Source organism: Erinaceus europaeus, chromosome 14 (genome assembly GCF_950295315.1).
Source record: "Erinaceus europaeus chromosome 14, mEriEur2.1, whole genome shotgun sequence".
In the NCBI taxonomy this organism is placed as follows: domain Eukaryota; kingdom Metazoa; phylum Chordata; class Mammalia; order Eulipotyphla; family Erinaceidae; genus Erinaceus; species Erinaceus europaeus.
In genome coordinates, this window is record NC_080175.1 from 86,063,198 (window position 1) to 86,083,464 (window position 20,267).

The 20,267-nt window shown below is 40.4% G+C and overlaps 1 pseudogene; it reads right to left on the reverse strand.

Moving 5' to 3' along the window:
- Positions 1 to 3,947: 3,947 nt before the first annotated feature.
- LOC132532699 (platelet-activating factor acetylhydrolase IB subunit beta-like) lies at positions 3,948 to 19,948 on the reverse strand (annotated as a pseudogene).
- Positions 19,949 to 20,267: the final 319 nt, after the last annotated feature.

Sequence of the window (20,267 nt, forward strand, 5' to 3'; positions counted from 1 at the left end):
AATCAGTGTTTTTTGTTTATAAGGGCATTCATGTTACCTGGTAAGATTTTACATCCTTGATCTTGTATATCTTACATCACATTTCTAAAGCTTCAGACCTGAAACCTAGCTAATCACTGATAACCACCCTACACTGTAATTCTATGACTTAGTACATCCTGAAAAAGTAATGGATTATAACAGCAATGAACTCCAGTCTCTCATGCTGTCCTCCAGGAAACTTCAAATGCTAATCTCTGGTGGTATCTACACGCCAACTATTATTAAGGTGTTCATGATTGTTCTTTCCAATATTACACATTTAAGTGGATATAGCTTTTATTAGAGTTAAAACTACCTTGTTGATTTAAGAATAAGTGTGGAAAAATATATATTCCTAGTGAGAGAGGGAGGGGTGGGGAGCAAGAAAAGAAGAGAAACTTATTGGTGTTTGTCATTGTTAATAGTAACACTCTAATTTCCAGTTCAAAATAAGTTTTAAATTATTGATATACTAAATGTCTTTCTTGAAGTTTTTTTTTTTTTTACCTGAAAGTGAAAACAACACTGAAAGGAATTATCTTTTTATTTTAGTTCCAAACAGGTGAACTTTCTTTACTGAGAAGAGAGAATTTGCAGCGTATCAATGATGGATGACTGCATGACCTATCATCAATTATAGTTGAATCAGGTTTGGAGAAAGAACAACGCACAATGAAACTGATCCTTGAAGGATGTTGAAAGTTTTATGTTGTATGCTTTACATTGGGTTGTTCTAGCTCTCCCCCTGCCAAGAAAATTGGTTCAGTCCTGCTAGTTTCACGGGCCCGCTTGTCCCCGCCCCAAGGAACCCTGAGAGAGTTCCAGAGTTCGAGAGTTCTTGGCGCCGCTGCGGGGGAAGGAGGCAGGAGAGTTCTGTTTGGTGATTAGTTTGGGTTAGTTTATGAATCGTTTTACCTGAATAAAGAAATACAGCTTCCCAGCCCAGCCATATGTCTCTGGTCATCTCTGTTACCTGCCTGTGAAGCTAGCCCGGCCAGCTGGAGCCTCCGAATTTTAACAACAAATGGCGCCCACGTGGACCTGACCTGTGCATCTCTCAGATAAGTGAAGACAATTTGGCTACCTATGTACTATGGCCTTCTTTTCTGCTTGTGAAGAGATCTCCAAAGGCCTCTGCCCTTTCTTCATGAGACTGTTTTGCTGTTTCTAGAACATTTATCTCTGGACCACTCTGTGGTTTCCACTCGCTCAGGCACACTCAGAACAGCCAGCGGAGTTGGAAAGAGCCAGCGGGCGAGAGGTGAGGCGCGGAGCTGCCGTTTCCACCTGGTGGAGCAGCCAGCCAGCCGGCTGCACCCGGACAACCCCGCGCACCACGCCCGCAGCCCCGCAGCCCCACAGCCCGCAGGAGCCTGACGCCAGCACACAAGAGCCCAATGCCAACACGCAGGAGCCCAATGCCAGCATGCAGGCCAGCCCACAGGAGCTGGCTCTCCACCGCATGGCGCAGGGCACTGGATGCATGATCCCTCCATGCTACTCAGCCACTGTGAGCAGGACAGCAGACATGGCAGGGCCATGGGGCAGGGCCGCAGTGGCCTATCATGGCCGCCACCCCAGGGCACCTCGGCCCACGCCTTCTACAAGGCTGGCCTGCCCGCCCTCGGGCTATGAATTCTATACAGATCCCAGACCTCCCAGACCCCCCAGGATCCCTGCTGAAACTGGACACCCTGGCCGAGATCCTCAGCTCTGGTCTGAAGGCAGACAAGCTGGAGTACGCAGAGATTCGTGCAGAGATCGCCACCTGCAATTCCTTGAAGTGGAGCTGCGCAGGAGGCCACCTCCAGATGGTGAGCCCCCCAACAACTAAGACAGTACACATCTAAATTCGTGTTTAAAATGACATGTCTTCATAACAAAGGTTTCTCTCCTTGTGTATTAATGACCATGTTTATGTATGTGTTTAAGGTTTGGTAAACAGTAAATTTAAGGCTAAATTCTTACTAGGCAAAGTTAAATGAAAAAGGTTTTCAACGTAATTCTCATAAAGATAAAATTAACTTATATTTAAAGTCTAAGGTAAAAATTAGTTAACAATCAATATATTTTAACTAAGTTGGTCTAAACAAGACCTGCACACACCTAGGGTGTGTCTCCATCTTGAATAGATGTAACAAAAGGCTAAATGGACTTGTTGATATGTAAAACTCTCGATTACCTTCTCTATTAGAAATGGTAGATTACACAATGGCTATGTTAATTATTCTCATGCCTGAGGTTTTCTTTCCTGCGTATACCCAGGGTGTGTCTCCATCTTGAATGGGTGTAACAAAAGGTTAAAAAGACGTTGTTGATATGTAAAAGTCTCAAATTCCTTCTCTATTAGAAATGTTAGATTGCGCTATGGTTATGCTAATAACAAGTTTTGTTTCATAGTAAGTAAATTGCAGCCAGCTGCCTTTGGGACTCTAGGCCATTCCCCGCCCCCATACAAATGCCTGTCGAGGCAAGTACGCCCCCCAGAGGCAAGAAATGTTTTTTTTTAAGCTGATAAAGTTTTTCCCACAGAGGCAAAAAAATGGCCCCCTCAGGCCTTCCCTTGGCAGCACACTGGTTCTTGTTACTTGCTTACATGTTTCTCCATGTTTGTGCCAGTTTCTTTTTTAAAAAATTCCTGTATGATAGAGGTTTCTGTTCACCCCACACCCCTGATACTGTGGTCATTTAGTTAAAAAGAAAAGGGGGAATTGTTGTATGCTTTACATTGGGTTGTTCTAGCTCTCCCCCTGCCAAGAAAATTGGTTCAGTCCTGCTAGTTTCACGGGCCCGCTTGTCCCCGCCCCAAGGAACCCTGAGAGAGTTCCAGAGTTCGAGAGTTCTTGGCACCGCTGCGGGGGAAGGAGGCAGGAGAGTTCTGTTTGGTGATTAGTTTGGGTTAGTTTATGAATCGTTTTACCTGAATAAAGAAATACAGCTTCCCGGCCCAGCCATATGTCTCTGGTCGTCTCTGTCATCTTCCCGTGAAGCTAGCCCGGCCAGCTGGAGCCTCCGAATTTTAACAACAGTTTTATATAATTTACCTCTTTAAATTAGCTTGTAATTATTTCAGTCATTCGAAATAAAAGTCTTTTGCTGGTTTGTTTTTGCCTCCATTGTTATCGTTGGGACTCTGCCAACATTGAAGCCACCACTCCTTGTAGCCACTTTTCCCCATCTTACTGGATAGGACAGAGGGAAATTGAGAGGAAAGAGGGAGAGAGAGAGAGGAAAAAGGGTAGATATCTGCAGTAGTGCCTCACAGCTTGTGAAGCTCCCTCCTGTAGGTGGAGACTAGGGGCTTGAACCTGGGCCCTTTAGCAAAGTAACATGTGTGCTCAAGTAGGTCCACCACCACTCAGCCCTTCCTGCCTACTAGTTAATCAATTTAAAGTACCCAGGTAAGTAACTCATACATTTTTTAATAAGGGAATATCACCAATAACTGTTTTAGCAAAATATTTACAAGTTTGTACATCAGTGTCTTAGTTAAAAAAATGGCAGATAATGAGTGTAGAGTTTGTATCCTGTAGTGAGATGATAATAGTGCTTGGGCCCTCTTCCACATCCCAGTCATCCAATTTGCCCACAGGGAGTTTAGTTTGAACTATTGGGAAGAGGGGCCACTGTCATTCTCCACAGCTCTTTTGACCTTCTAATGTCTGGACTACTTAGTTTCTTGGGAGAGAGATTGATTCAGGCAGAAATCTTAAAGCAATGTTGGTATTCTAAATATTCCAAGTATGGCTAAATATACAAAAGTACATTGCTAAATTTATAAAGGAATGACATTTTTAAACAAAGTTTTCCATTTCTTACCTCTTCAGACCTCTCCCAAATAGGAAAAGATAGATGCATACAGTATCTCTGTATTTCCAAATATTGTTTGTGGGATTCAGAACCTACCAGATTTAATTATGTGGGAAACCATTTTTTTAATTTACATGAAAGGACAATATTTAAACGGAGCTCAATGGGGTAACCATGGTATCATCAGAGTGCATCCAGAGGAAAAAAAGGAGGAAGGGCCAAATGAGACTCAATCAATGGCATGCCCATACCTCTACTGTTTGGTCTACACTGCCCATAACCACATATGGGGCTGTCTCATGGAAATTCAAGGAGGTAACAAAGTGTTCATGCGCATTGAGAGTCTTCATGCATCGCTTGTTCTTGTAATCCCAAACACATAGGGTCTTGTCATCAGCACAACTCTAAATAAACTTCCCCCCAGAATGGAACAGAACTCCACGTACCCAGTTACCATGACCCACAAGAGTCATAAGGCACATGCCAGTACTGACATCTCACATTTTAATGGTCTTGTCTCTGGATCCAGACAGTAAGAAGGGTCCAGGTTTGCCACTTTTTTTAGTCTCAGATCCTGTTGCTTCAGAACTGGAAGAGTATGAACTTTCTGGTGCCCAGGAAATGCATTCTACCACATGCTCGTGTTCTCAAAGCTCAGCCTTGCATTCCTTTGTTGCTACGGCCCATATGCGTACAGTCTGGTCATTGGAACAGCTGGATATCAGAGTGCCATCCTAGTTTGGCCGTACCATACGTACCCACTCTCTGTGCCCTGTGAATGTCTTCACACAGTAGCCAGTTTCCACTTCCCACATTTTTATAGTTTTGTCCCTTGAGGCAGACACTATGTGATCTCCATTGGGCAAGATGACTACTGAAGAAACATTGTGATCATGACCTCTGAGGCCAAAGTTTCCTGTGAGACGAATAGTCTGGCAGGAGCCTCCGAAAACCATTTTTTTTAAAATCTGTGTCAAAAAGTCTAAGAACAGTAGAACAGCAGAGCTAACAAAAATCCTAGATATAGCAAATTCCTGAGCCTTCTATGTCAATTGAAAAAACAACAAAGATCAACGCAACGATTGCCACCTCAACATGCTTCAGCTCAGACTGTGTCCAGAGACTTCACTTGTGGAATGACAACCCTTCAGCTTCATTACTCGGGTGAGACCTTTCCTTTCATAGTATTCTCTAATTCCATCCCAGGTGGTTCACTTTCTAACAAAGTCCCAAAACCTAGATATAGACCAGGTTCTGTGAGAGAGAGCATATGTTCACACGTATCCATAAACTACTGCAAAATATATACCTGAAAGCAGAAGTACACTAGAGTTTGCAGTGAGTACCCCCCTAACACTTCCTCTCCACTATTCTAACCTTTGGGTCCATGATTGCTCAACAATTTGTTTGGCTTTGTATGTTAACTCTCTTTTCAGCCACTAGGTTCCAGATGCCATCAGGATGCCGGCCAGGCTTCCCTGGATTGAAGACCCCACCAATGTGTCCTGGAGCTCCGCTTCCCCAAAGAGCCACCTTACTAGGGAAATAGAGAGGCAAACTGGGAGTATGGACCGACCAGTCAATGTCCATGTTCAGAAGGGAAGCAATTACAGAAGCCATACCTTCCACCTTCTGCAACCCACAATGACCCTGGGTCCATGCTCCCAGAGGGATAGAGAATGAGAAAGCTATCAGGGGAGGGCATGGGATATGGAGATTGGGTGGTGGGAATTGTGTGGAGTTGTACCCCTCCTACCCTATGGTTTTGTTAATTTATCCTTTATTAAATAAAAAATAAATTAAAAAAGACAACAAAGAAGAGGGTAAACATATGGTTGACATCGTTGACTGCTTTTGATTCAGTGCTGTCTTTAAACACAAAACCTCTAAATTGCAATCTTAATTTCACAATGCTGGAGTCAAACTCAGAATTCAATCTAGTTCACTTTTAATGGTAGGAACTCAGTTAATAATTTCATATCACTATAGGAATCTGGACTATGTAAATAGCCAGTGTTCTTGCACACGCCTTGTTCAATTATTAACTTCATTTGCAGAGGTCAATCCCATTCTACAGATAGATAGCAAATGGCACACTGCTGTTTGCACACACACATACTTGACATGAAGCGGCTGCACCCTTTTTCCTTTCATGACTGAGGACATCCCTGGGAATGCTACAGATTTTTCAACTGGAATCAATCCTCAATTGGCTCTCTCTCTCTACTCCACTGTAGTAACACACCCTGATTTCAAAGAAATGCTGACATATGGAAGATTAGCATGGAGGTGAGAGGGAGGAAAGAAATCAAGCCAGTAAGCCCTAAACTTATGTATGTGTTGAATATTTCATGGGCAGCTGCATATGGGATTGTGTTTTTTAAGTATGTGTAACATCTGGTTCTTTTTTTTTTTCACTGAAATCATGTGCGGTGCTTTTTCTTTTCTACTTAAGAACAGATTTTTCAATTGTTTCATAAATAATTTTGCATTTATACCAAAGGCATTTTGTATTAATTCAATATGGTGCTATAACATAATTCTGGGGGAATGAAACTGACCACATTGTTTTATTGATCTCTCTGCTTATTGACTTTATGTTCATCGTTAGCTCACTCCCACCTTATATTGTTTACTAGTCATTTGAATACAGAATTTAGATAAATAGCAATTTTACTTTTTATAGACTTTTCTCTCCCTTTTTTGCTTAGTGCTTGACATGTAGAAGACAAGGGAGAAACAGACTGCATTTCTAACAAAGAAGAAATATATTTATAACTGCTTCTGTTGTTGCTCTTTGCAATGCAGTTACATTGTTATGGACTTTTGAGTCTCACCAGTAAATAACAAACCTACAGAAAGACTGAGTTCCTTCTTTTTTATTTTTATTAGTGATTTAATATTGACTTACAAAATTATGAGATAACAGGGGTATAATTCCACAGTGACCCCACTACCATAGCTTGGTGTTCTCCATTCCCTTCATTGAAAACTGCAGTAGTTCTCCCAAGGTCACAGATATGGGTTAACTATTATTTTTCTATCTATCTATCTATCTATCTATCTATCTATCTGCCTATGCTTTCTATGGCCCTGTCTTTTTTTTTTTTTTTTTGCCTCCAGTGTTATTGCTGGGGCTTGGTGCCTGCACTAGGAATCCACTGCTCCAGGAGGCTATTTTTCCCACTTTGTTGCCCTTGTTTTTGTGCTTGTTGTAGTTGTTATTGTTTTCATAGCTGTTGTTGTTGGATAGGAAAGAGAGAAATCTAGAGAGGAGGGGAAGACAGAGAGGAGGAGAGAAAGATAGACACCTGCAGACCTGCTTCACTGCTTGTGAAGTGACATCCTGCAGGTGGGGAGCTGGGGGCTCAAATCAGGGTCCTTACACTGGCCCTTGCACTTTGCTCCATGTGCACTTAACCTGCTGCACTACCGTCCAACTACCTCCTTCTCTTCCTTTCTAAGTCATGTCTATACCTATTGCTACCTCTGTATGTCCTTCCTTTTTTCCTCTCCTATCTCTGGGTCTTGACGGAGTTGGAGTTCAGAGCCATAACATTTCTTCTGCACTGGGAATATGGACCAAAAATTTTTATGGGGTGCAGAAGGTGTGATTTATGACTTCTGTGATTGCTTCTCTGCTGGACATGGGCATTATAAAGTCAATCTATACTCCAGTCTGTTTCTTTCTTTTCCTAGTTAAGAGATATCTGAAGGGGTAACATTCTGGGACACACTGGTGAGGTCGTCTGTCCAGGGAAATTTAGGATGGAACCATAGTATCATCTCCAACTTGATGGTAAAGATGGTAAGATATAAGGCAGGACAAAACATTAAAATCAAGCACTACACAGGATCCAAAAAGTAGGAATAGAGCAGATGAGAATAGGGATCTTAAGGTCAAGAGAAGTGAGGAAGCTTATTTTGGGTATGTACCTAGAGAGCCCGGCTTTAATAATTTTTGAGCTTGATAGTTAACATGGAGGTGGACTAAAAATATTGTCTGAGAAGATGTAGTCAGAGTTGAGAAGGGTTAGAAAACTGGATGAGGGTAGAAAGTCGTCCCCAGACTTGAAGAGAGTCTTTATAATTAATTATACTTTATAATTAATTGCTTATCCCATTGATCTGACCCAAGGCCCACATACATTCATATTTAGCATGGGAACCTGTGTGAACGCTGAGTCCCTGTCAGTCTGAGATCACAGTCCAGGGTCACAGCTTGCAGAATTCAAGGATGCACTCAATTTAGAACCAGTCTTCTTCAAGTGGCAGTGTAGGCTAGCCCAGCCTCCCTTTGGAGAGTGGGGCAGTCCCTTCCGTTGATACTTTATAATGAAGGAAGGTCCTAGAGAGTCCCACAAAAGGCCTAATGATGGCATTACTGATGAAATTGACCAGAGATGATGGAGAGAGTGATCTATCAGAGGTATAGGCCTGTTGGTCTGGCTTCGTGGGAGGAGACAGATGACCTGGGACTCATGGCTGAGCTGTACGCAGTATTTCTTTATTCATGCAGAACGCAACACCATATAATCCAAGCTAAACTAAACTAAACTAAAAACTAAACTAAACTAAAAACACAATCCTATATATACTCACCAAGTAGGGCAGAAACAGGATGTGACACAGAGAGGTGGAGCAAAAAGTGACTGGTGCAAATCAGGGTGTACTACAAGAGGGGGTGGAGCAAAAAGACATCATGAACCAGTGGGGATTAAACCAATGCCATGCAGGCATGCTGGTGCTTAGTTATGTAAATAGAATAGTGTTAAGCAGGGGGGATTAAACCAAATGAAACAGAAGGGGTTTTTAGAAGCAGAATTAGAAGCATACCAACAATTCCCCCTTTCTTTTGAACTAATGGCCATAGTATCAGGAGTGTGGGGTGAACAGAAACCTATATCAAACAGGCATTTTCAAAAGAACTGGAATATGACATGGAAGAACAAAATAGGAGAGCAGCAAGAACCAGTGTGATGCCAAGGGGAGCGTTTCCTACCTCAAAGGGCAAGGCCTAGCAGGCGAAAGGGCATTTCTTGCCTTTGGGGGCATTAATTGCCTCTGGGGGCACTTCATACCTCTGAAGGCATCTCTTGCCTCAAAGGGCATTTCCTGCTTCTGTGGGCATGACCTAGTAAGGAGGGGGAGTTTCCTATCTCTGAGAGCAGAGCCTGCAGGCGAGGAGACATGGCCTATAAAGTCCCAAGGCAGCTGGCTGCAGTCAGTCTTTGAGAAACCCAGCAGCATAAAGGGAAGCTGCTGTAAAGTTGTATAAAGTGTCCAAGAGGTGTACCAGTAAGTCCAATGGACATGCCAGTCGAAAGCAGATGACCACAGAAGAAATGCCAGGGGATGAAACACTGCACGTCTGTCTAGATGGAGAAAGTCAGCCACTAGAATTCCGCTTTTCTGTAGAGAGTGAGCTTTGGAGTCTGTGAATCTGTTTCTTCAGGTCGTGCCAGGTTACATCATTGGTTTCCAGGGGTGCGCTATTGTCCTGCCATCTTGTGGGCAATGTCAGAGAACAGGGGTCCAAATGGATTTCCAGGAATTCCATTTGAGTAGATGCTTTTTCATGTGAATACTTGACAGCTGAAATTCATTTACTTGTCAAACAAAACTTGTAGCAGATTAGAAGTTTACTATAACTGATAACTCCATTATAATTGGAAATCTTTTCTAGTATGATTTTAAAGTTGTTTAAACAGTTTAAACTCAATAAAATGTGGAAAGGTAAACAGAAGAACCACGGTTAGGAGCCTCAGGCATGAGAATCATTAACAGAATCATTGCACTATCTGCCCCACCCATAACTCATACTGTTTTCAGGATTAAACGTTTCATATTTATGCCAAGACATAAAAAAAGAAATCAAAGGAGGGAAAAACAATTTTTTGGATTGTTTCTAGATGTCTCTAGAAATCATGGCTGCGTCCAGCATTTTTTTCTTTTTTTTAAGTCAATGTCATTCAAAAATTCAGTCATTCAAATCACTCTCTTATGAAACAGATATCACCATGTAGCATCATGACTCCCCAGAGGGTGTCCTAGTCCAAAAAGCTCCTCGAAATTCCATTTAAGTTGCTTCTGACTGTTCCTGCAGGATTGCAGGCACCCATTTTTAAAAGCGTCTTCCCATCGAAGAAAGAATCGAATCAGGAGAGTAGAACTAACCGTGTGTCTTCATTCTTGGGGATTGCCAGGGTACTGGAGAATGATCCTCAAACTAGAGTAGTCCTTCTCAGCAGGAGAAGAAGTCCAGAAAGTCCCAGGGGAAATCTCCATGCATTTTCCAGGCTCTACGAACACGGTCATAAAGAACAAAATTGTGGCCCAGAGCAAAATGTAGTCCTTTTCCTCGGGAAACATGGGAGAGGGAATCCAGAAAGTCCAAGGAGAAATTTCCGTGCATCTCCCAAGCTCTATGATTAGGGTCACAAGAAACCAAAGTTCCCAGTCAGGGAACCAAATTGTGGCCCAGTGCAAAATGTTCCAGAGACAGAGTAACTGTCTCAGCATGAAACAGTAGAGGCTTTGGTAAACCTCTTCATAAGTAGAAAGCCAATCCATGGTGGATGGGTAGCCAGGTTTAGTTATCTGGGGGATGGGCAGGTTAGGTCCCACGTGGGTGCCGGTCCCTGTTTCAGGGCGCCATTATGGCGGGCTGGCTTCGCGAGCAGGAGACAGATGACCAGGGATTCATGGCTGGGCTTTACGCAGTATCTCTTTATTCATGCAGAACACAGCACCATCTAATCCAAGCTAAACTAAACTAAACTAAACTAAAAACTAAACTAAACTAAAAACACAATCCTATATATACTCGCCAAGTAGGGCGGAAACAGGATGTGACGCAGAGAGGTTGGAGCAAAAAGTGACTGGTGCAAATCAGGGTGTACTACAAGAGGGGGTGGAGCAAAAAGACATCATGAACCAGTGGGGATTAAACCAATGCCATGCAGGCATGCTGGTGATTAGTTATGTAAATAGAATAGTGTTAAGCAGGGGGGATTAAACCAAATGAAACAGAAGGGGGTTTTAGAAGCAGAATTAGAAGCATACCAACATAGGCCCATCATATCTATATGGGATTCCAAGCATTCCCTGACTAGGGCCACAGATGATGGAGTGACCTGGTATTGACAAAAGAAAAAAAAAAGTCATCATCAAGTGAGCCAGTCTCTTGTCCTTTTCCAGCTTTTATAGTCCTTTCTTGATCTGACAAGCTTAGACTTTCTCCCAGTTGTTAAAGCATTGAGTGTCATTTGTTGTATACAAACTGGTATTGAGGTTGGTTGCATTTGTCATAGAGGCTAACACAAGATCTACCTGAAATTTTTCTGAGTAAATGGGAAGAAAAATGAATTTAAAATCAACTTGTAATTTTTAAGAATAGGAGGATTTAGATTTTTTTTTCAGTGTTTTAACAATGGCATCTTTGATATTTCCAGTTTAATATTCATTCTGATGCAAGAGGAAGAACCTCTCAATGATCAAGTAGAAAGCATCTTCAAGATGCCAGATCACTAACCCTTTCTGTAGACAATATGGGAGGTACTAGTCTTAGAAGTCTAGCTGTATGCTGAACTTCTGTTTTGTCTGTTAAATTAAAATGAGTATGCTTATAGCTGGAAATTTTTTTTTTTTCACTAAAGCAGTCACTTATTCAATCTTTAGTTCTAATAATGGACCCATCACTTTACTGCTCTCACTGCAGTCACACTTTATCTAACTCATATCACCTTACGGTTTAACCAATTTAATCATCTCTAAATTGATTTCACTGTTTTAACATCTTATTTATTTATTGGGGGATTAATGTTTTACAGTCAACAGGAAATACAATAGTTTGTATATGCATAATACTTCTCAGTTTTCCACATAACAATACAACCCCCACTAGGTCCTCTGCCATCCTGCTTCAGAACCTGATTTTTTAACATCTAATTGAGTCACAAAACTTTTATCTTAACTGATAGATTTTATATATATCATCTACATATATATTTAATACACATCTTTCCTGCTAAAATATTTTTAGTGATTCTTTGTCACTTGTATGGTTATACATAAAGTTTCTTTTTTTATGATTTTACTGGGGAGGTTAGTAGTTTATGGTTCAGTTGTTGGCTTATAGGTACAATTTGTTATCTCCCTGTGATAGGTATCTGCAGATCACTCTTGTATCCAGCTTATGTCCTTTTCTATCACTAATGTATAAAAATTTTAAACCTGGCATAGTCACATATAGTCCAAATTTAATTTACCTATTAGTACAGTTTCTCTCTATAAAGTGCTGCATGGGCTTTAAAGTGATTACCAAATGTGAGTTGGTTGACAATGCAGTCCTTTCCAAATCCATGTCTCTGAAATTCATAACTCTTTATACTTAATTTCCACTATATCTATGTCTGAAGTAAACTTTGTTTCTTGATTAGATTAATGCGCACATTGGATATGAAAACTGTTTGGAGTGCATATCCAAGATCATCTTGTTTGTCAAAAATCATGTAATTGCATCTTATTCATGCATTCTTTTCTAACCAGTCAATCCCCTTCAACTTTCGGTTGCATTTATGGTCCGATTCACTTATTTGGCATTGTGATCTGTGGTTATTTGTTTTTCTGTCAATGTATGCTTATGATTAGTTTGCAAAATTCTGAGTATAAAGCTTGTTTTACATTTCTATGTTTCTGTATACCTTGTACACACATTTCACTATGAATATTACAGATGTTCACTAAATGCTTTATTTAATAAATTTAAATTTGATAATTTAATAACCCTGTATACATTCAATTTTCATTGCCTGGCTTTAATCTGCATGCAGTATCAAACCTTGTCTGATGATAAAACTCTTCTAAGAATTCTTTAATGCTTTTATCCAATTTCACCTTTTCTTGCCACCACAGTTATTCCATAAGTATCTTCTTTGTTTCTCCCCTTTTTTCTTTTCCTGTAAAGACTCTAGTAAGTAAATATTGTAACTGTTTACAATTGATAACTCTTCTGCAGTCAAATGATATGCCATTGATCTATACCCCTGTAGATAATATATACAAATATAACTTCTGTTGAACTTGTTCCTAGTTCATAAATAAGCAGACATAACTGAAAGCATTGTTCAGCGAACAGTGATAAAAGTGAGTCATCTGTATATCTTAACATTAAGATGTGTGTGTGTGTGTGTGTGTGTAAAACCATAGATTATGTGATGTAACACCAACAAAGTCTTTGCTACACGCAAAGTAAAGGGCTATTCATATTGCTCAGTGACAATCTGCCAGTCATTTGGAAGAGTGAGGTAACATCTCTGCACTGTGGTACACTGCTTCATTTGATCTTACCCTGTACACTCCACTCCTAGTTATGTAACATCCTGCACATATTTAACAGGTGAATCAAAAAACTGGTGTAGAGGTAGTTCAGAGAGAAGGAATGCAGAAGAACATAGAACACACTGCCAGGTTCACAGTCACCATAACACAGTCCCAGACATTCCCCATGACTCCACACACATTTTCATGACTCCATTCACTGCCATGTGCCAGAGCAAGACAACAGAAGGGACAGTGTCATCTAGACAGCTATGCAAAATAGATGTGGCGCCACTGCTACCCGAGAGTGTCCGTCTAGTAAACCAGGGCTAGGAGGCTGCCAGTGGGTGGGGCAGTTTAAGACAAATATAGATAACAGTTGTGGTTTAGCTTCCAAACAGTTATGCAGAAGGCATTTAAAAATTGGATTAAAATTTGATCTGGTATTTTAAAAAATACTAAGACATACATAAAAACATGACCTAAATGCTTAAGTAGAAGTTCCTGTCTACCATGTGCTAGTCTCAGGACTAAAATAAATCCAGTTTCTACCATGTGCAAAAATTACAAAATATTTCCCAGTTCTGGCAGAGCATGACTACTTATTACTAACATCAACTTTCCCCTCTTATTCCACATAATAGCTATAGGCAAAGAGAGGGGAGATGAGTAAATACTCGTAGCTGTAATTAATACATGAAACTAATCAGGTAAACTCAGTATAGAAAACAAATTTCTTTCCTCACTTTTACTTCTTTTACAATAGTTTATTTATTTACTGGATAGAAACAAATAAATCAAGACGAATGGGGGAGGTAGAGATGGAAAGAGAGAGACACCTATAACACTGTTTTAACAATTCCTGAAGCATGTCCCCTAAGGTGGGGATCAGGGGCTTGAACTTGTGTCCTTGTGCATTGTAAGATATCTGCTCTATCATGTACACTACCTCCTGTCCCTCGCCATGTACCTCTCTGTAAAGGATTTTTTAAATTGAGTATATTTACTTGAAACCTCTTTTTTACTTTTTAAAAATAAAATCATAAGAATTATACTTTTGGGTAAAATGTATAAATAGAGAAAAATCAATAAAATTATAAATGTCTGTGTATAAATGTAACTAAATATTTTATGGTTTTTTTGAAATTATTTTAAATATTTTTTCAAAAGAGAAACTATGAATAATGTGGAATAAATTGAGAGATGAGTCCTAGGCATCAACTGATTATGGTTTTAAAACAAACAAAAGATATCAGTTATTATTTATCAGTTTCTTTCATTCTAAGGAAGTGAATGAATTCCTACTCATTAGGCAGAAATTCATATCATTTCTGCAATTTTTTATTTTATTTATTTAGGATAATATTGAGAGGAAAGGTGAAGATAGAGAGGGAGACAGAAAGAGAGATACTTGCAATGCCACTTCACCACTTATGAAGTGTTCCTCCTGCGGGTCCTTGCACATTGTAACATGTGCTCTACCAGGTGTGCCACCACCCAATCTCTCTGTTATTTACCTAAAGGCACATTTTATTTTTTAATAAAATGTGTAATCAATTGAACCATTTGTAGTAGATCCATAGTTATTACCTGTCTAGACTAGTCCTCATATTGAGATCTTTTTTCTTTTTTTTGCTTGTTTTAATTTCAAAGAGATTCCATTTTTTCTTTTCTACAGTGAAACTAATTTTTATACCTAATCTTTTTAGGACCTTAAACAGCATAGATAATGATGGAATTTTCATGTAATATATTAACCAATCATGATAATATCAGTATAGTTTAAAAAGATAACATTTTGGAGCCTAGAGATGGCTCACCTGGCCAAGTATACATTTTACAGTGCATAGGGGCCTGGTTTTAGTTTTTCTCACCACATGGGAAAAATGGAGTGATGTTGAGGCTATGTGTAAGCTTGATAGAGCTTAGGGTGAACTCCCCCCATCCTTGGATGGAGGTCTGAGAAGATACCCTCTTGTGAGTCTCTCTCAACCGAGGTGAGCAAAGGGGAGAAACCATCTCAAGCCCACAGAAACCTCAATACCTCTCTCCATTAACTGCAGGCCACATGGCCGCCTATTTTAAGATTCACTTACTCAAAGTTCACCTCACCTTCTGATCACAGAGGAGAACACACCTTATCACACACTCCATCATACACCTCAGACCCCAGACAAGAGAAATTCCAAACTATATGTCCTTTTGATATCCATCTTCTTTCTGTCTCACACTACTGGTTTAACCCCTATGCTTCTCTCAAATACTTTTGGATAATTAAGTTGCTTGCGTCATGGAGAATAACAGTCTTGTATCTCATCAATTCCTGTCATACCAGCCCCCTACCATAGGGGCAAGCTGACCTTTAAGAAACCTGTAATTTCTGACATGTTTGAAATATGTTCTTTGTTTGGTTTTCTATTTAAACTTTTGCCCATCTGCTAATAAACGAGATTTGAGAGCACATCATTTCTCCCCGGTGTCTTTGCTTTGTGTTGTCTCGAGTGAGCAAAAAAGAGACAGCCAGGGGTTCTTCCTGCTGGAGATCACCCCGCCAGAAAGCCAACAGAGGGGAGGAAGATTCACAAGGGTAGATCAGTGCAATGGACTCTCTTCTCTCACAACCACCTAAGGAGGGAAAAAAAATCTACCAGAGTCTTCTAAGAGGTATGGGCATGAGTAACCAGATCAGACTTTAACCCAAAACAACAAATATCTACAACTACTGTGTCTGGAGTGGTATCACCCCGGGTAGAGACAAAGGCAGGTCCCCCCCGCAACCTTGTGAACTAATGAAGGATGGCTACCTTCTCCAGACGGAGCTACCTTTCTGCACATGCCCCTCATCTTCCCTTATTTTTATTAATTTTTAAAAAAATATTTATTTATTTATTCCCTTTTGTTTCCCTTATTGTTTTATTGCTGTAGTTATTATTGTTGTTGTTGTTCATGATGCCATCGTTGTTGGATAGGACAGACAGAAATGGAGAGAGATGGGGAAGACAGAGAGGGGGAGAAAAAGATAGACACCTGCAGACCTGCTTCCCCACTTGTGAAGGGACTCCCCTGCAGCTGGGGAGCCAGGACTTGAACTGGGATCCTTATACTGGTCCTTGTGCTTTGCGCCACCTGCACTTAACCGCTGCACTACAGCCCGACTCCCATCTCCTCCTCCTTTAAAACAAAGGCCATGAATTACTGTGCATTGTGTATGGCTGACTTGAAAACCACCACAAATATCCTGGTTTTGCTCCCTTCCTATCTGCCTTAAAGTGCCTGTAATTTACCCCCAGAGAAATATGCATTGTGAACTCATGATCAGGTCTTATATGGTAACCTTCCACTTGAGATCTAATCTGCCACCCATATTCATTTTAGGAACCTATGTGACCTCTGCATCCCTATAGATCTGAGCTAACACTCTGTGGTCAAGAGTAGGAACATTCCAAGCTGCCCCAATTTCAGAACCCATATTACTCAGGTGAAAGATAGAGTATTTTATCCAGGATGGAACATTCTCTACTGTTGTTGATCCATGTTGAGGGCAAGGTCCTGAGGGGGCCCACAAAAGGGTCTATTGTGTTGTTCCTGATAGAGATGACTGGTAACAACAGACATGGTGGGCCTAGACCTTGAATAAATCCCTCTCTCCGTTATGGTTTACATTGTAATTGTTAGCATACATTCCATTTCTTGGGATATCAGTGCTTATTCATTAAATGATGGTGATCTTTAATTTTGTGAAATAACTTATGGTTTTCTTGACACTTGATGATTTTAAATAACTTGTGGTAGGTGATTATACTTAGTGAAATAAGAGATGAAAGACAATTACCAATGGTTTTACTCATATGTAAAATCTAGATTTCTGATTCACATGAATGTGCCAAAAAACAAAGGTTACAAGAATGTAAGATTACACACCACACCTACCACCAAAGTTCTGTATTCTCACCCTTCAGCCTCCCACAGATAACCACCATAGTTCCCACAAGCCTTAGAAACAGCTTGTTTGCTTCTGTGATTATCTGTGGGAGGCTGAAGGGTGGGAATACAGAACTTTGGTGGTAGGTGTGGTGTGTAATCTTACATTCTTATAACCTAATACTAACAACAAATAAAAAATTAAAAATAAATAGCTCATACTTATCATTATTCCTATTTAATCAGCAAGAACTATGTAATAATTACTTATAACCTTGTGAAAAAAACTTGTTTCTAATTGTAATTTTAATAAAACCCACAGAAAGATATTAAAAATGCAGACATTATTGATAGTTTTTAACAGCTGAATAAAACATTAGAATAAATTACCTGCTAAATAGTCTTACTGCCAAAGCAATAAGTTATCTAATGGATGTAAAAGAATAGGAAATCAGCTAAAGGGGTGGCTGGGTGGTGGCACACCTGTTTGAGAGTGCAGATTACAGAGTACAGATTATAATGTGCAAAGACCCAGCTTCAAGCCCCTGGGTCCCACCTGCAGTATAATACTTGAGTTACGGTAAAGTACTGCTACAGTGGTCTCTTTTTTTTTCCTTCTCTACCTTCTCTTCCATCTTAATATCTCTAAAATAAGTAAGTAAGTAAGTAAATAAAGCAAAAGGCCCTAGTTCAGTCCCCTGCATCACCTACAATAGAGTAGTTCTCTCTTTTCTCTTTCACACAAATAGAATAATCGGTAGTAACTGAAGATATTTGAGTTTTCAAAAGGCCTCAGCAAAATGAATTCAGAGCCACAGACTTTAAGATTCTTCTTGGCTGTATCAGAGTCAAAATTCTAAAATCAAAGGAGTGTAAGCTGTCTCTTTCAATGTATAAAGGTAGATTTTCCATTGCTTCTTCTCTTGTTACCCCCACTTTCTTTACTTAACAATTGCTCTAGCATGTTTCGGTTTTTAATGCACTGAAAATATTATTCCACCAAATTACACTTGCTAACTGTGTTCTTTCACTATGCATTCAAATAAAAAGGGAAGTCAGATGTGAAAATACAAGAACAAATTGATAAACTGATTAGAAAAGAGAAGCTTCCCCATTCACTGAGCATGAAGCTCTCAACCTGCCTGGCTGAGAGCTCATGTTCCCATGCCCAGGACACTAGTTTCAAGCCCCTGATCCTCACCTGCAGGAGGAGAACTTCATGAATGGTAGAGTAGTGCTGCTCTCCTCTGTCTCCCTCAGATACCTGAAAGCCTGCTTCACCACCTGCAAAGCCTCCTCCCTGCAGGTGGGGACTGGTGGTTGGCACCTGGGTCCTCATGTGTGCTCAGCCAGGTGCACCATCACCAGACACTTCTCTATCTCCTTTTCCCTTCTCAATTTCTCTCTGTCTATCATATGAGAAAAAGAAGGGCAATCAAGGGTAAGTTTATTTAGGAAAGCAACTTACATTCAAGTGCAAGCATTTTCAAGAGATTTTAAAGGTATGAAGAGAAAAACAAATGTACTGCCAAGCCCACCCCTATGGGAGAGGAGGGGATGGGGTTGCTCACAACAGCTTTGGTAGCCAAGGGAGAGGCGGGAAGGAATGCGAGAGGTGAGTCAAGGTTTTGAGTCTCACTGTCTTTATTCTTATTATAACTATTATTTTTGGTCACACATCACCCCACCCATCTCTTGTAAATTAGATTTTTTTTTTTATCACAGATCCTTATTTTGTTTTTGTTGTTGTTTTGTTTGTTTTCACTCTATAGGAGGGAAAACTTTAAGACAGAACAGAAAAGGAAAACAAAGTTAAGCCTGTACTGCACCAAAGCAAAGGACTCTGGAGAGTGAGGTCAGGGAGAGGTTTGCTAGGAAGGGGGCTTTTGGTGCTTGATGGCAGCTGGATACCCACTTCAGGGGGAGAGTGTTTGCTAACCAGGTCTTCTAAGCAAAGCTGAAGGAACTCATCATGCCCAGCACTAGTGTTGCTTCCATACTAACTGTGATTATGAATGAACACACACACACACACACACACACACACACACACACACACACACACACACACACACTTACTTTATTTTTGCTTTGATTTATGGTGGTTTTGGTGGTTTTTTACCTGTGATTTTAAAGTCTTTTGCATAACATTATGTATCTTCCCAGCCCTGGTATGTATATTAAAAAAATAAATCCAATTGTGAAAGAAAATATACATTGGGGGCTAGGTGTTGTTGCTCCTGGTTAAGTGCACACATTACAGTGCGCAAGAATGTAGGTTCAAGCCCCTGGTCCCCCAGGGGGAAAGTTTTAGGAGGGGTGAACCAGCTGCTGCCAGTGACTCTGTCTCTCCTTTCTCTCTCGCTCTCCCTCTCAATTTCTCTCTGCATCCAACAATAAACAAAACATATTATTTTTTAAAAAGAATATATATTGTAAAACAACCAATCTCTAAAGGCATTTTTTCATTACATTATAAACACTATACAGCAATGATTACAGAAAATGACTTTTTGTGGTAATTACTTTGCCATTGCATTTATTTTATTCTTCTCAGTTGGCACACCAATATTTATATTCAGGTTGATTCAATGTTTGGGCAATTTATCAGCAGGAGAAGCTTACACAACAGCAAGTGCAGTCTTTAATGGGGAGATATTATCAGCATTACTACTAGCAATATTTATATAATTTAATAAATAGGTTTCTTTCTAAACTGGCCTCTGCAAAGAGAGCCCCTGTTGCCAGGATCTAGTCATAGATTGTTGTAATTTGTTAGAAGTTGCCTGTGCATACGGCTTTGGCCATGTTGTGCACCTACCTTTCTATGTAGCTCTCTGATTTCAGTGTCCAGAAACACTTTCTTGACTGACATGTACAAAGTAACCCAGTGGGAACACACTCTGAGCTGTCTACAAAGAGTAAAAATAGTTGATTAGGATGACTCATCTGTTAGTGGCTAGTCTGAGTATCTAAAGATTGACCTTAAGCTTCATTTCTAGCCTAGGACAATTTGGAGAGTGCAATGTGACCCCGTTAAAAACTAACCCAGGGGAGTTGGGCTGTAGCCCAGTGGGTTAAGCGCACATGTGCCAAGCACAAGGACCAGTGTAAGGATCTGGGTTTGAGCCCCCAGCTCCCCACCTGCAGGGGAGTCACTTCACAGATGGTGAAGCAGGTCTGCAGGTGTCTCT